Source organism: Melanerpes formicivorus, unplaced genomic scaffold (genome assembly GCF_026170545.1).
Source record: "Melanerpes formicivorus ecotype bairdi unplaced genomic scaffold, bMelFor1.0.p_v2 SCAF_36, whole genome shotgun sequence".
Taxonomy (NCBI): domain Eukaryota; kingdom Metazoa; phylum Chordata; class Aves; order Piciformes; family Picidae; genus Melanerpes; species Melanerpes formicivorus.
In genome coordinates, this window is record NW_027142388.1 from 5,943,948 (window position 1) to 5,958,769 (window position 14,822).

The window sequence follows — 14,822 nt, forward strand, 5'->3', positions numbered from 1 at the left end:
TTTCTTTCCCCACCAGTTTTCAGTGGCTGGTGGAAGGCTCAATTTATCTTTTGTGCTTGTGTCCCATGACAGACCCCAAAAGTAACAGGTTTCAGGTCACCTTCTTACATATCTTGATTCAGAAATTATTAAGATTCTATGTTAGTACTCCTTTCCTTCACCCAATTTTTCCTTTAGTGGAGTATCTCCCATGTCATGAATATTTTCAGTTTGCTGTATTGTGCATGCAGAGCTCTCCCACAGCTCTCAACCTGCAATTACAGCTCTCCCTTATAAATATTTAAATGGCAGTTCAGCTTTCAGACAGAGTACACCAGTGACAAGGATCAAGCTTTCTGACCTTTTGTTAATTTGCTCAGTGAAATAGGATTCCCTTGGTCTAATTTTTTTGTATTTAAGAGAAGAAATTTGCATGCACAGAGGGGGTTGGCATTTCTCATTTTTGTTGCTAATTTGCTTTTGGTGCATTTATTCCGATAGATCTTGAAGGAAAAACTCACCAGAAAGTTTTATCAGTTCTGCATGAGAGTATGAAAGATAGAATTTAAGTAAAAAAGAAAATGTAGGTGCTTTATCCAGAAATTACAACACATTTCTCTCATACCATGATGGAAACAAAATTCAGAAAACACAGAAAAAGTAGAAATGTGTCTAGACCAAAAGGAAATTTTGCTATTCCAAATTTATTTGGTATTTCATTGCCTTTTGCATAGGACTGTTTGGTGTTCCATAGCCCTTCCTGAGAGATCACTTCCTGCTTAGCACATCAAAAAACTAAAAAGTAATTTGCTAGTAAAGAGTACAGGAACAACAGCTGCTTACTTACAGATGGAAAAAAACACCAAGTTGTTGTGTTTAGGATGGCAAAGATTTTGCCCTGATCAAGAAACAGTCTGATGAGAGCCTGGCAACAAGTTTTGGGAATCACAGAGGTTTGGAGGGACAGAAGACAGGTTTAAAAGTCAGCATATATATAATGTAAAGTAGAAAGAAATGTTAAAAATAGCTCCCAAGTTGTAGAATCTAATGATCAGGAGGATATGTCTGTGCTATCTGTGGCATTGCAGTAAGGAAAGAACATAAATTAGCTTTTAGCTCTCTTCTTTGAGAGAGAGAGGAAAAAATGAAATTAGTAGAGCTAGTTAAAGATAGGACAGAAGCTATTCCTAGTCATTCTAATCTCCTCTTTCACTCAAAGTCGCTGAAAAACCATCTCATTTCCCTTAGGCCCAGTTAAAAAATGTCACTTAGAAGTTTGTTTTCTTAGTAGACAGAGCCTCTGATGCCTCTGATCACATACCCACCGAAAAAGAAGGATTCTGCAGGTTAACAAAGAATATTTTAGATATTTCTTGAAATAGTACCATTGCTGCAAAAAGATTATTAAACTTTTCCATTGAAATGACAATGAAAAACAATAAAAAATTGCATTCCACTATTGTTAGTTATAGTATTAGGTATTGATGTTGAACAAGTCGCTACTGACACACTGCTCTTTAGATCTGGTATTTCTCACCATGAGAATGCTGATGTCTTCATGCATTTCTGGACTGAACATTTAGTGAACACTTCTATTGATAAGTCATTCAGAGACAGTGCTTTGTCTTGAAAAGAAGGCTGATGTTTGTTACTTATGTGCTTTTATCTCCATGGAGAAAGGCCTTGGAGTCCTAGTGGACAGCAGGTTGTCCTTGGGACAGCAATGTGCCCTTGTGGCCAAGAGGGCAAATGGCATCCTTGGATGCATCAAGAAAAGTGTGCCCAGCAGGTCTAGAGAGGTCCTCCTCTCTCTGCTCTGGTGAGACCACACTTGGAATACTATGTCCAGATTTGGGCTCCCCAGTTCAGGAGAGACAGGTATCTGCTGGAGGGATTCCAGTGGAGAGCTGTGAAGATGACTGGGAGAATGGAACAGCTCTCCTGTGAAGAGAGACTGAGAAACCTGGGGCTGTTTTGTCTTGCAAAGAGAAGACTGAAAGGGGACCTTATCAACATCTATAAATGTATGAGGGGTGAGTGTCAGGATGAATAGAATAGAATTAACCAGATTGGAAGCGACCTTTGAGATCATGGAGTCCAACCTATCATCCAACACTATCTAATCTACTAAAAGATGCCAGTCTCTTTTTGGTGGTGCCCAGTGACAGCACAAGGAATAAGCTGGAAGACAGAAGGTTCTACCTCATCCTGAGGAGACACTTTATGGTGAGGGTGACAAAGCATTGAACTGGCTGCCCAGAGAGGTCATGGAGTCTCCTCTGGAGACTTACAAAGCCCACCTGGATGCATTCCTGTGTGGCATACCCAAGGTGATCCTGCTTTGGCAAGGATGGTTGGACTCAATGATCTCTGGAGGTTTCTTCCAACCCCTAACGTTCTGTGATTCAAGGGAAGTGTAGTTTGCAACTGTTAGCAGAGAGATATTTCTTAAAAAATGAAACTGATTTGAGAAGTGTGAGCAATGGTTTTGTTTGAGTCAGAATACTGTCCTTTTTATCTGAAAAGGTAATGTACTAAAAAAGAATACTTCTCCTTCTGTAGATGTAGAGATATGAGGGTCTGCTGAAAATGAGATTAAATTTGGGCTTTTCTAGTCAAAGGATGAGGTCAGGATTTATATACAGCAGCATGATTTTCAGAGTACATCTGAAATAGGTTTGAAATATCAGAAACATTAAGAATAGCCAATATCTGCAAGCCAACATATTTTGGACACTTTAAGTGTCTAAGATTTTGTGCCTGAAACAGGCAAAGGCACATACAAAGGCAAACCAATATGAACTTTCAGGAATGTTCATAGAATCAACAAGGTTGGAAAAGACCTCATCAAGTCCAACCTGTGACCCAAGACCTCATGCCTACTAGACCATGGCACCAAGTGCCAAGTCCAGTCCCCTCTTGAACACCTCCAGGGATGATGACTCCACCACCTCCCTGGGCAGCCCATTCCAATGGCTAAAAACTCTCTCTGTGAAGAACTTTCTCCTCACCTCGAGCATAAACTTCCCCTGGCACAACTTGACACTGTGTCCTCTCGTTCTGGTGCTGGTTGCCTGGGAGAAGAGACCAACCCCCTCCTGGCTACACCCACCCTTCAGGTAGTTGTAGACAGCAATAAGGTCTCCCCTTGTCCTCCTCTTCTCCAGGCATCATATTGAACAGAAACTCACGTAAGACATATGTTGGCATATTTTTGAGCTACTTCTAAAAACTACAATTGTGTTTTACTGCAAACTATGCAAAGGGAAAGTATTTCTTTTAATTCACTAATGAAAAACTTTTATTGACACTTCTGTGATTTAATAATATAAACAGAAATAAAATCTCCAATGCAAATCTGTGCATCTTTCTGTATAGAATACATTGCTAAGTGGTGCGAATGACTCTGAATGGCTTCCACATTTTCCCAGTGCAGAAGGGTTAAAAAGGGCAGCTTTCAAAGAAAGCAGAGTATTCATTTTGTGGCTAAAATCCCTTCATTTGAAAGCACTTTGCTCTGGAATGAGCCACAAATTATTTATGATAATAATAAAGCGTGATGTTGGAAAATTTTCAATTATTGCTTTGCAAATGAAATAATCTATTCAGAAAAATGTAGCAGCTGCATAGCCTGAAAAGTTAATGTTTAAGCTGTAAAAATTTATGCAGAAACACAGGATGGACTTTCTGCAGCCATTGAAACAAATTGGTGAAAATAAATTTCTGATGGGGGGAAAAAATAATCATTAATATTTGTGTATATGGCCACAGCTCATTCAGTGAGAAATGGAGAGCCCTCTGTAAATCTTTTATATATAGAAGTAAAAAGAGGTAATACATCTGAACAGTTTGCAACACTTCTTTGCCAGACAGCTCCCAGTGATTGATTCAGCTGTAGATTTGTATGAATGAATTTGAACTTGGAGACATCCTAAAAATAGTTTTGCTGACCTAACTGCACTGCTCTGATCAGGTTACCTTAATCAGCTAAGCTTCCTAGAATACATCACCTGTTTCCAATTGACACTCCTTGTCTCAGTACTGATTCATGTTTTCCATGTCAGGACAGGATGTCCAAGTGTGTGATAGAAGTGTGAGGTAAAAATCCCATTGGGTTCTCACAGGGTATAGATCAAAGTCCTGCCGTCTGAACTTAGCTTTGGGAGTAGCTGCAAAACTGTGACCAAGTTAATTATTCTTAAAATTGGCATGAAACTAAACAAGTATTCCCTGATTAATTGGATTGTCAGGAACTGTAAGATCAAAAATTTATCAGTGGTGGTTTTGTGAAGCCTAGCAAAAAATGTTGTGTTTCTTTGTATTCATTATGAGTTTATTATGGCTATTTAAAAGGAAATAACCTGTTCTTGGAGCAGAGGTTAAGGCCAGCCAAATACTGTGTAGGCTCTTGTGCTGGCTTTATTGTTTTGCAAGTTGCTCTTTGTTTCTTATTTTATATGCAGCCATAAATGAATGGACATAGCTATAAAGATGATTAAAGAAGGGTCTTAATTAAGAATTGTAATTAAACTTATGGAGGAAATTACAATGGAATTGAAAATTCAAAATGAGCCTGTGTGATGTAAAGGCTAATGGAGTTAGGCAGTAATCTCTATGAAATAATTGATTCTGTAGCCATTAGTCTTCTCTAATGAGATTAAGGACGAGGTGGCATGATCTTGCTAATTAATTTGTTTTATGACTTCAAAATATGAAATAATAGTGCAAAACTGGGGATTGTTAAATATGCCAGGAAGCTCTCAAATAGTAGGACAAATGCCATCAAAGTATTTGTGTTGTCAGTTGTAATAAGGATGGAGGATCGTATTTGGCATTTAGACTCAAAGATGAAAACAAACATATATTGCAGTTGTAATTTTGCAAGGGACTAAAAGGTTTTTTTCTTCTTCAAACAGCAGTTTTCATAATTTCTCAGTGCTTGCTTCCTAGAAAGTATTACTATTTAAAAGCTTTTTGGTGGTGTAGATAGCATCTTACTTCTCCATTCTCTCCCTTGTTTGTGGACATATAATTTATAGATCAATTCATATTCCTCTGTCAGAGGCACTGTAGATCAGCTCATTTGGGTAAGAGTTGGTGGTGATGTGCAATTGTTTTGTTTCTCTTTGATTTTGTTCAGAGTAAAAGTGAAACATGAAGTAAGATTTCAAAGCACATGTGAAGTAGTTCTTCTGCTGGCAGAACTATATGGAGTGGAAAACATGTTTATGTGTATCATGTGTAAAGGTTGTCCGCACTGTGCCATGACCCTGTAGGATATCGTAAACTACGCAAGGTCAGACATGGGCTAGTGATGTGGTATGAAACTAAGAACCGTCCCTGGAAGCTGCAGGCAGTTGTATTGAAAGAAGATTGTACCATTTTATGTTTCCTTTGATTTTTGGATGATCTCTCTGTTCAGATCTAGGGGGAACTGTTGTGTGGGGATGTCTAGAAGTAGTGGCGATGATGCCTTTTGGGTAAGATGCAGTACCCATTTTTCCCCCCCCTGTTTGTTTTCCTTTTTTTTATGGTCAAAAAGTTCACACAGTTTTTTGCAGGTAATGCAGTGCTGTTTCAGTCTCACAATAGGTTCAGCTTTTCTTGTTGGTGAGAATATGTGGGCAGATGTAAAATTTCATAACTGCCATCATCAGCATGCCATATGTGAACTGCTGTGGACGATAGAGACCTTGAGCAATGCAGTATTTTTCTGTGTTGTGGGTAGCACAGTGTGCCATGTACCTTGGCTGACACTCTGCAATATTACAGTCTGCAATATCACCAAGGTTGGAAGAGACCTCAAAGATCACCAAGTCCAACCTGCCACCACAGACCTCATGACTAGACCATGGCACCAAGTGCCACGTCCATTCCCCTCTTGAACACCTCCAGGGATGGTGACTCCACCACCTCCCTGGGCAGCCCATTCCAATGCTGAACAACTCTCTCAGCGAAGAACTTTCTCCTCACCTCGAGCCTAAACTTCCCCTGGTGCAGCCTCAGACTGCTTTGCAACAGCACAGATAATTAATTTGTTCTCTGTGATATTTCTAATATAAAAAATTAAGGGGCATTTCTACAGTGCTGTTAGTCCAGGCTTTGCCTTGTTGTTACCTATTTAGACTTAACAGGACAGTAATAATTTGTAATAAATTAATCATAGACAGTAAATAAAATATATTGTCTTGCTTGGCATGTGTATTAACTATATCTTTCTCTGTACACATGCATACACCCACACAGTGCAGAGCTGTGTAATTATTATCCATTGTAATACGACTGATAATTTCATTGCTACTGAATATTTCTCTGATAGAGAAGAAAAAGGCCATGTGTTAAAAGCAGAGGCAGGTCAGGATAATCCAGTTTAAGAGGAAAGATGGAAACGTGTTTTGTACAGTATTCATTGAAGTGTCTTACTTTACAAATACAACATCTAAGAAGAGCTTCAGCAGACTGGTGACTTTATGATTGCTGACATTTTGCCTTCCATCTTGAATGTTATTGTCTCAAGTAACTTGGCTACTGATTCTACATTCACAATGCATTTGTCATTTGCAATAGAAGATCAAACTTGATTGCCAAATGATTTTTCATATAGAGCTAGAGAGTGTAAGATATATGACATGATGACAGCATAATTTCTAAAACACTGTTCACACCCTGTCAAGTAAGCAATATTGATGTAATTTGATTGTGTAGCTCTATTGTTTTATCTTCAAAGTTGGTAAAGCATTTATACCTCGCCAATCAGAAAAGCTTCAGCTGTGATAAAATGCACTGGCTGTTGTAATCTGCATGAAATACTGGTTTGGACTCCAATGTGACTTACAAATTTAAGAAACCTTTAATGAAGGTATGACCTTATAGATGCTCCTTAGAATCTCAGTATTCAGATTTAGGCCTCTGCCTTTTGCTGACATTGGCAACTTGCTGATTTCAGCATGAAAAGAAATACGTGATCAGTGAAAGACTTTGATCTATAATGGACCATGATAAAAAGTCTCTTAATGCTGCACCTTTATGTAGCAATGCTTTGTATCATGTATTATGAAATAGCATAAAAACTAAGTAATGTTAAAGTTTAAGATATCTCAGTGCAGTTTTTGGTTCTCAGACATTGATTTTTGACTGTTACTCCTCTCTGGAGGTCAGTCACCCTGAAACATTGTGGCTTTGGGTCTGTTTCTTGTGATAAAGTCTGCTTTTGGTTAATAGCCAGTAGTAAGCCATAAGTATTTAATACCTTTTAGATTATATAATGAATAAGTATAATAAAAAAAATAATTCATAGGGATGGGGTGGGGAAGAAGATTGATTAGTTAAGATTGCTAAAATATTTGCAGAAAGGTCAGTTATAAAAGCAACACCAAGAAAGATGAAATGAAAGATAAATGAGCGTAATAAAGGAAATGTTGGAAGGCAATATCCCTACAGAAATGTTTGTCGGGAAAGTGTCAGACAGGCCAGTCCACTGAACACGAGAAGTCATTTCTTACCTGCATTTATAGCAGTGCTGTAGATATTAGATCTGCAGACTTGTGAAACTCCTGTTGACTCCTTGTCCTTTACACTCAGCCCTTTGCAAAGATGAGAGGAATGGGAACAGCTCTGCTTGAAAAGCTATCTGCAAATCCTGTGCTTGAAAACCAGGCCTTGAGCACTTAGAAACTGTTCTGTTCCAGCGTGTCTGCAGCTCTGAGCTTGCATTTTCAAGGCCTGTGCCTATAAAGCATCCTACTGCCCATAGACAGAATCCTTGTAGCAAAATGTCACTGTCACGGATGTGAATGTGCTTCACTGAATTTATCTTTTAAGAACGAAGGCTATTTCTCCACAACAAACTTGGATAAACTCACACTGCATAAAGTGTCTTCACAAAACTTATCTTCCCCTAACAAAAGGCTCTGTTATTATGAAACAGAGTTCTTTAGCAGTCAGCTTGTGCCTTAATGAGTCATTCAGATAAACAGGTTCCACTGAAGATTGAATTACGATCCTATTCATCTGACACAAAGCAACCACTAGTTCTTCTCAGGAAAGTGATGAATAAATAAAAGATCCTGTGCTTCCAGGCCTAAGCCTACCAGAAATGTAAGGATGCATGTTTTCAGTGTGATTTCCCTTGTCCTACAAGTACAGCCTTGATGTTGCCATCAGAATTAGGCTGGTGCTGATGAAGACATCAAACATTATGTAAGTAAAGACACTTAAAAATAGATGCAAACGTGGGGGGATGAGTGGAAGTATCTATCATTAACTCTGAACAATCTGTTAGACAATAACCTCTGATATTTAGCTTGTGCCTATAGGATGTAATTCATATGCCTCGCCATTGTGTGTGTGTGGAGAGGCACTATCCAAAGTTATTTTTAGAATTCCATTTTAGTGACAAAGATGATTTTTAAAGTCTTTGCTTGAACATATTCATGCTTATCATCTGCTGAGGCCAATAAATGTCAGCTCTTCTCTGTTGTTATATTATGGGTTTGAACAGAAATTCACACTGAAAAGAGTGTTGTGCTACAGACACCTAACAAGGGTGTTATCTCTGATAGTTTCCCAGTTTAGCAGGTGATATAAGATTAATAAGAAAGAAGAAGGGAGTGGGAGGAAGTCATGGATCATGACTGATGGGGATGAGAGTAACCTTGGTGTGTCACCTGGCTTAGTGTTACTTAATTTTCATAGGTACTGACGCAGCTGTGAATTTTAAGGACAGTTAGATACCTTTGACAAATGCACATTAGGGAAGCTTTTCTTGAGCACTGGGAGGAGGCACAGAGATGCTAATATGAAAATAGTGCTTTTGAGGGATGAAAGGTGGAAATGTTGGCTGAACAGAGGTTAGAACTGATACCTTGATAGTTTTTAACAGGATGCAGACCAGACAAGATCTAAGTGCTGTTTACTTTGCCAGTATTAGTGGGAACTTTTCTGTTGGCTTCTGTAACTTTGGATTGTGCACGTCTTCATAACTGATGGTCCCTACAGCATCATTTTGCAGGTGGTGTTTGATTGTTGGCCAGAAGAGAAAACGCTAAGCAAAGGGTTAAGTAGTTTTGAACTATTCCAAATTCAGGATCTTTTAAGGTTCCTCAGAAACATGCACTTTTCAAATTATAATTACATGAAAATGTAGCATATTGGAACAAGGAATTTGAGTATATTGATGTTGCTGACTCCAGCCAATAAAAAGAAAAGAAAGAGTAGAATACTAGAAACTAATGTTCAGTTTTAAGCTATGGAGCACTGTGAGCTGTGTGGGTGAGCTAACAAAGAACCTCCAGGATTTCTAACGGTACTTTGTGTAAGCTTTGTTGGAACATTTTTGTTAGTATAAAGAGGCATTCTGACAAGCTTCCAGACTCTAATGCTAAATTTTAGTCAGAATTTTTCTGCTTAGTTCTGTGTCCCTGCATTTTATGGAAAAAAATACTGAAACCAACTTTTTTTCCTTTTACCTTCTGAAACTGGTTAACTGCAGGGGACCAGTGACCACACTAGTTAAGGTCTTATTTTGGAATGTTATGTTAGACTTCAGTCTTATTGCCTGCCCTGACAAAATATTTATTCATCAAGACTGAATGTGTTAATGTAGATTGACTCCTATTGTACATAATGTATATTATCATTTTGAAGCAGCTTTTATGGACACATGCCATGAAAAACCTGATAATAAAACATTCTGTGTTGTAGGAAGAGTAAGTGCTAGTCAGCTAGTACAAATGCAGTTTTGACAGACTGGTCACTTGTTTGATGTTTTTTCTACAGTTTGGAAATGATCCATCATGTCTGCAGCCTGCAACATCACAGAAAATATTTGATCAGACCCAGTTTTTAGAAGAGACCCAGATTTCCAAGTCTGATGTCACCACCTTAAATCAAGAGCATTATCATAGGCAGTTTTTAGTAAGTCCTAGTTTTGTTTTTACTATTTTATGGCAATTGGTGAATTTAAAGACAAATTCAATATTACAGTCTGTGCTGCATCTTTTGATTGGTTGGGTTTTATTGTTTGCATGTGTACTAACATCAGAGTACTGGGGTTTCTTGGGGGAGAGGATGGGGATTTGGGAGAAGGAGGGTTTACTTCCTAAATCTTACAGACAAAGATTTTGTACTGATTTCCTAGGCTGTTATAAAGTGGTAGTAACATTTCAATAATACACATACATACTTGGAACATAATCTAAGCAGAACTGAAGTTTCATAGTTTCATAGTTTCATTCAGGGTTGGAAGGGACCACAAGGATCATCTAGTTCCAACCCCCCTGCCATGGGCAGGGACACCCCACACTAGATCAGGCTGGACAGAGCCTCATCCAGCCTGGGCTTAAACACCCCCAGGGGACGGGGCCTGCATTTAAAATCAAGAGCAAATCCAATACCCAGAGCTGCATGTTGGTATATTTGCTGCTACAGGATGTGCTGTCATTTTAAAAATGAGCTCTTGTGCCAGCCTAAAAGCATGTGTCCCCATACTTGTGTGAAGAATATGTGCATACTCTGAGTCCTTTAGCTCCTTCAGGACTGGCAAGTGTTATGAAAAATAAGACACTGTGATATATTTTCTGAAGATAATGAGTTCTGAGGAGCATATATGTTGGTCACTTACTTGATCCACATTTCTTGGTGACAGTTATAAGATGTAGCTCAAATATCACCTTTGATCTTCAAAGCACAATTTAACTAATAACTAACAGAATAATTTAAAGAAAATTCATATAAAGATACCATTTTTCAATCTAATGTTCTCACTATTCTTGTATTGAGTTGAACTGAAAGTAAAGGCTTAAAGCTTTTCTTTAAGAGCCTGATATTTGAAGCTTGAGGTTCTAAATTTGGTGCTGGATTTATCCATTTGAAGGATATGGGTTTGATTGCATCAGAAGTAATTATATTTAATATGACAAGAGAAAAGTGCATAAATGTGATATTTTGAACAGCTGCTAATGCCTTCTTTGCATCTCTGCTTCTGGAAAGAATAATTACATAGCTGTGATGTGAACTGAATATTAAGGTTTGGTTAAAAAAAAAAAGTCAAGTTGGTCTTCCAATGTGTGTGCAGGAATTCCTTCAACAGAAGAGAAAGCATTTGAGAAGTTAGGTAGTTCTTTGTAGACCCAGAGCCGGCGTCCTTGCAAAAGACTAACTTGAGGCAAAATGGGATGGTATTAAACTCAGTAGGAATTTTGTTGTTAGTTTCATTCACCAAATAATTCGTGCTTTCAAGAAGCATAAAGTTGAGTCACAAAACAAGCTTTAGGGTCTGAGATTGAATAAAGAATTGATGATTATTGGCAGCAACTCGTTTCAGTCCAGGGCAGGCTGTATCTTGTCATCCATTGCTCAGTTTGTCAGCGTTTCAGGGGAACACAAGAAACACGGCATGAGATTTAACACATCCAAGTGCCGGGTTCTGCACATTGGCCACAACAACCCCATGCAGTGCTACAGGCTGGGGTCAGAGTGGCTGGAGAGCAGCCAGGCAGAGAGGGACCTGGGGGTGCTGGTTGATGGTAGGATGAACATGAGCCTGCAGTGTGCCCAGGTGGCCAGGAGGGCCAATGGCATCCTGGCCTGCATTAAGAACAGTGTGGCCAGCAGGAGCAGGGAGGTCATTCTGCCCCTGTACACTGCACTGGTTAGGCCACACCTCGAGTACTGTGTCCAGTTCTGGGCCCCTCAGTTTAGGAAGGATGTTGACTTGCTGGAATGAGTGCAGAGAAGGGCAACGAAGTTAGTGAGGGGTTTGGAACACAAGCCCTATGAGGAGAGACTGAGGGAGCTGGGGCTGCTTAGCCTGGAGAGGAGAAGACTCAAGGGTGACCTTATTGCTCTCTACAACTACCTGAAGGGGGGTTGTAAACAGGCAGAGGTTGGTCTCTTCTCCCAGGCAGCCAGCACCAGAACAAGAGGACACAGTCTCAGGCTGCGCCAGGGGAAGTTCAGGCTGGAGGTCAGGAGGAAGTTTTACACAGAGAGAGTGATTGCCCATTGGAATGGACTGCCCGGGGAGGTGCTGGAGTCACCGTCACTGGAGGTGTTCAGGAGGAGACTTGACAGGCTGCTTGGTTACATGGGTTAGTTGATTAGGTGGTGTTGGGTGATAGGTTGGATGCAATGATCTTGAAGGTCTCTTCCAACCTGGTCTGGTCTATTCTATTCTATTCTATTCTATTCTATTCTATTCTATTCTATTCTATTCTATTCTATTCTATTCTATTCTATTCTATTCTATTCTATTCTATTCTATTCTATTCTATTCTAAATGATTGTTGGGCAGTAGCAGCCCTCCAGATAAAGGTAAGCTTTGGACCCCCAAACCAGCTTCTCCTTAAACCAATGTTGTTTGCATAGTGTTATAGTGTGGTCATTGAGAACAAGATACTCTGATGTCAGGATTAAAAATTCCTGTAGTTATAGTACTTTGGGGCTAAATTTCATATTACTGTTCTCTCCTTTCTGAATTAGTGCTGTGTCATTAACAATAACTTTTAACAATTTACACTGACAATCAGAAGAAATAAGTGCAATTTTTCATTCTGGTACTTGTGTTACAGCAGTGGTTTTACTGCAAGAGGAAAATCCTGTGTGGTAGTAAACAGAGACCAAATTTTTATCTACAGATGAATGTTCCCTTCGTCTTCTGTCATTAGCTTTCTGGGTACATAAATATAACAGACTTGCACCAGTTACCTGTTAGTTACCAGGCAACAGCAGCATTTGACACTGCCTGCAGCTGCACTGGATGACGTGCAGCTCCCTGATTGTAAATTAAAGTGCTCTGAATTTTGAACTGAGGTTGATAAAAAGGACATTAGTGCAAGCACAGTGCCATGTTCACCATAGTAGCAACATGTCAGCAGAGTTTCTATAACAACAGCAGTTTGCTGAGACATAACCCTCTATCACACGTTCATGATGGAAAAACTATTATTGCTTTAGTCTTTTGTGATACATAGTTATCTCTAAAACAAACACTGTCCTCCATTTATGCTTGCTTTCATGGTTTTTTTTTTGCCACTGTGCAAAGCTGGATTCTCATTCTTCCCAAACATATTGACTCGGATTCATTGTTTGCTGTGGTCAGAGCACCAGATGTTCACAATAATAGGCAAGAACTGGGCTGAAAGAAAAAAATATGTATTTTAATTTATACATATTTTGAGTATTGCTTCCTATTCACAGGTGTTTTGCAGTCTCTAAATAATGTCAGAGCAATGAGGCTGGATATTAGTATAATAAATATAGGAGCATTTCTGATTATAACGCAGTGATGTTTAGCCTGGGTAGCCGGCTCTACAAAGGAGCTCCTTATGGTTACCTGTCTTTCCTGTGCTCTGTACATGGCTGAGAATTTTAGCAATGAAAGCAACAATATCCATGGCCAAAGCCAGTATCTGGATTTTGATAAATGCTGAAATATATTCAGTCATAATGTATTTGCATTTTTATCATTTGGGGTCTCTTTTGAGCCTTTTTGCCATTATGGAGCTGAGTGCAAATGAGGTATTTTAATAGTTTAATTTCCCTTTATCATTCCATATCAGTGCAGTGACTTATATAACCTTCCATTTCTAATGATATTTTCTCCATTAACTGTTGCTTGTGCAAATGTAGAATTCAATTTTGATTTTGTTGATACGGTGCCTTTCTTATCTGCAGGCTGTGAGGAGAATTTCCATCCAAAATAGAACTTAATGTGGTTTTAAAACACCACCCTCCCCCCTTTTTTTTTTTTAAACTTTCTAATCAGACTTCCAGCAGGTTGTTAAATTCCTGAATGAGTGAAATCAGTAAAAGATATTTAAAGGCCCAGACAATGAGATATGTTCAGTATAAGATTGGATTAAATTAGTAGCCATGAAAGCCGGCTGACCTTTTTTCTTTCTTTCCTAGAACATAATATTTTTACCCTTGCAGTTTAAAAAGATTGTTGACTCAAATTTGACCTTTTAATAAAAACACTCTTGTAACATTCTTTCCATCTTTTTTTCCTCTTGGTGGACTGATCGGAGCCATAGTCAGGATAGGTCAAGGAGGGGCACCAGCTAGGAGCAGGAACTCTCAAGCAGTGTTGCTGCCTGGGACTGGGTGGTTTAAATGCATGGTGGTGGCTGTTAAGGGAGCTCTGAAGGGATGAGGCATGCTCAGATATTCAAAAGAGCAAAGGTGAGTAAAGCCTTTAGCAGAAACCAGGCAGTTTTGCCTGTGCTAGATGCAGTGCTGCCTTGTTATGATTCTGGAAAAAAAAAAGCTACCTATTTTTCAACTGTTACAGCTCTTCAGGTGAAATTTCTCTCCAGAATATATCCATTAATCCTCCTGGATTAAGAAATTCACTTTAAGTCCTTCTGATAACCTTTACTGTATGATATATTCAAACTGTGCACATTCTTATATTAAAACCAAGACTTCAGGGTTTCATGACTGCAGATTTAGAAGACATTCCAAAATTATGGATATAAGCTGAGATAAACTGAGCAGTCAATCCAGTCTAAACAGACAGGAGCAATGAAACATTCTTATCTTTGTTCCTCTATAAGAAAGAATAGTGAAGAGGTGATTGGGAACAGTCAGCATGGCTTTGCCAAGGGCAAATCCTGCCTGACCAACCTGGTGGCCTTCTATGAGCAGGTGACAAAATTAATAGATGAGGGGCAAGCAACTGATGTCGTTTACCTGGACCTGAGCAAAGCCTTTGACACTGTCCCACACCACATCCTGGTGTCCAAACTGGTGACACATGGGTTTGATTGGTGGACCACTAGATGGATAAGGAACTGGCTTGATGGCCGCACCCAAAGAGTGGCTGTCAATGGCTCCATGTCCCA

At 39.2% G+C, this 14,822-nt stretch overlaps 1 protein-coding gene across 2 annotated transcripts in view; it reads left to right on the forward strand.

The window, feature by feature from the left end:
• The first annotated feature begins 9,756 nt into the window (after window positions 1-9,756).
• The window catches only part of RIMBP2 (RIMS binding protein 2), a 104,275-nt gene continuing 99,209 nt past the window's right edge, over window positions 9,757-14,822 (forward strand). For both annotated transcript variants that reach the window (XM_068157418.1, XM_068157419.1), the window contains exon 1: window positions 9,757-9,894. The gene's annotated coding sequence lies outside the window, so the exon portion shown is untranslated. The remainder of the gene's footprint in view (window positions 9,895-14,822) is intronic.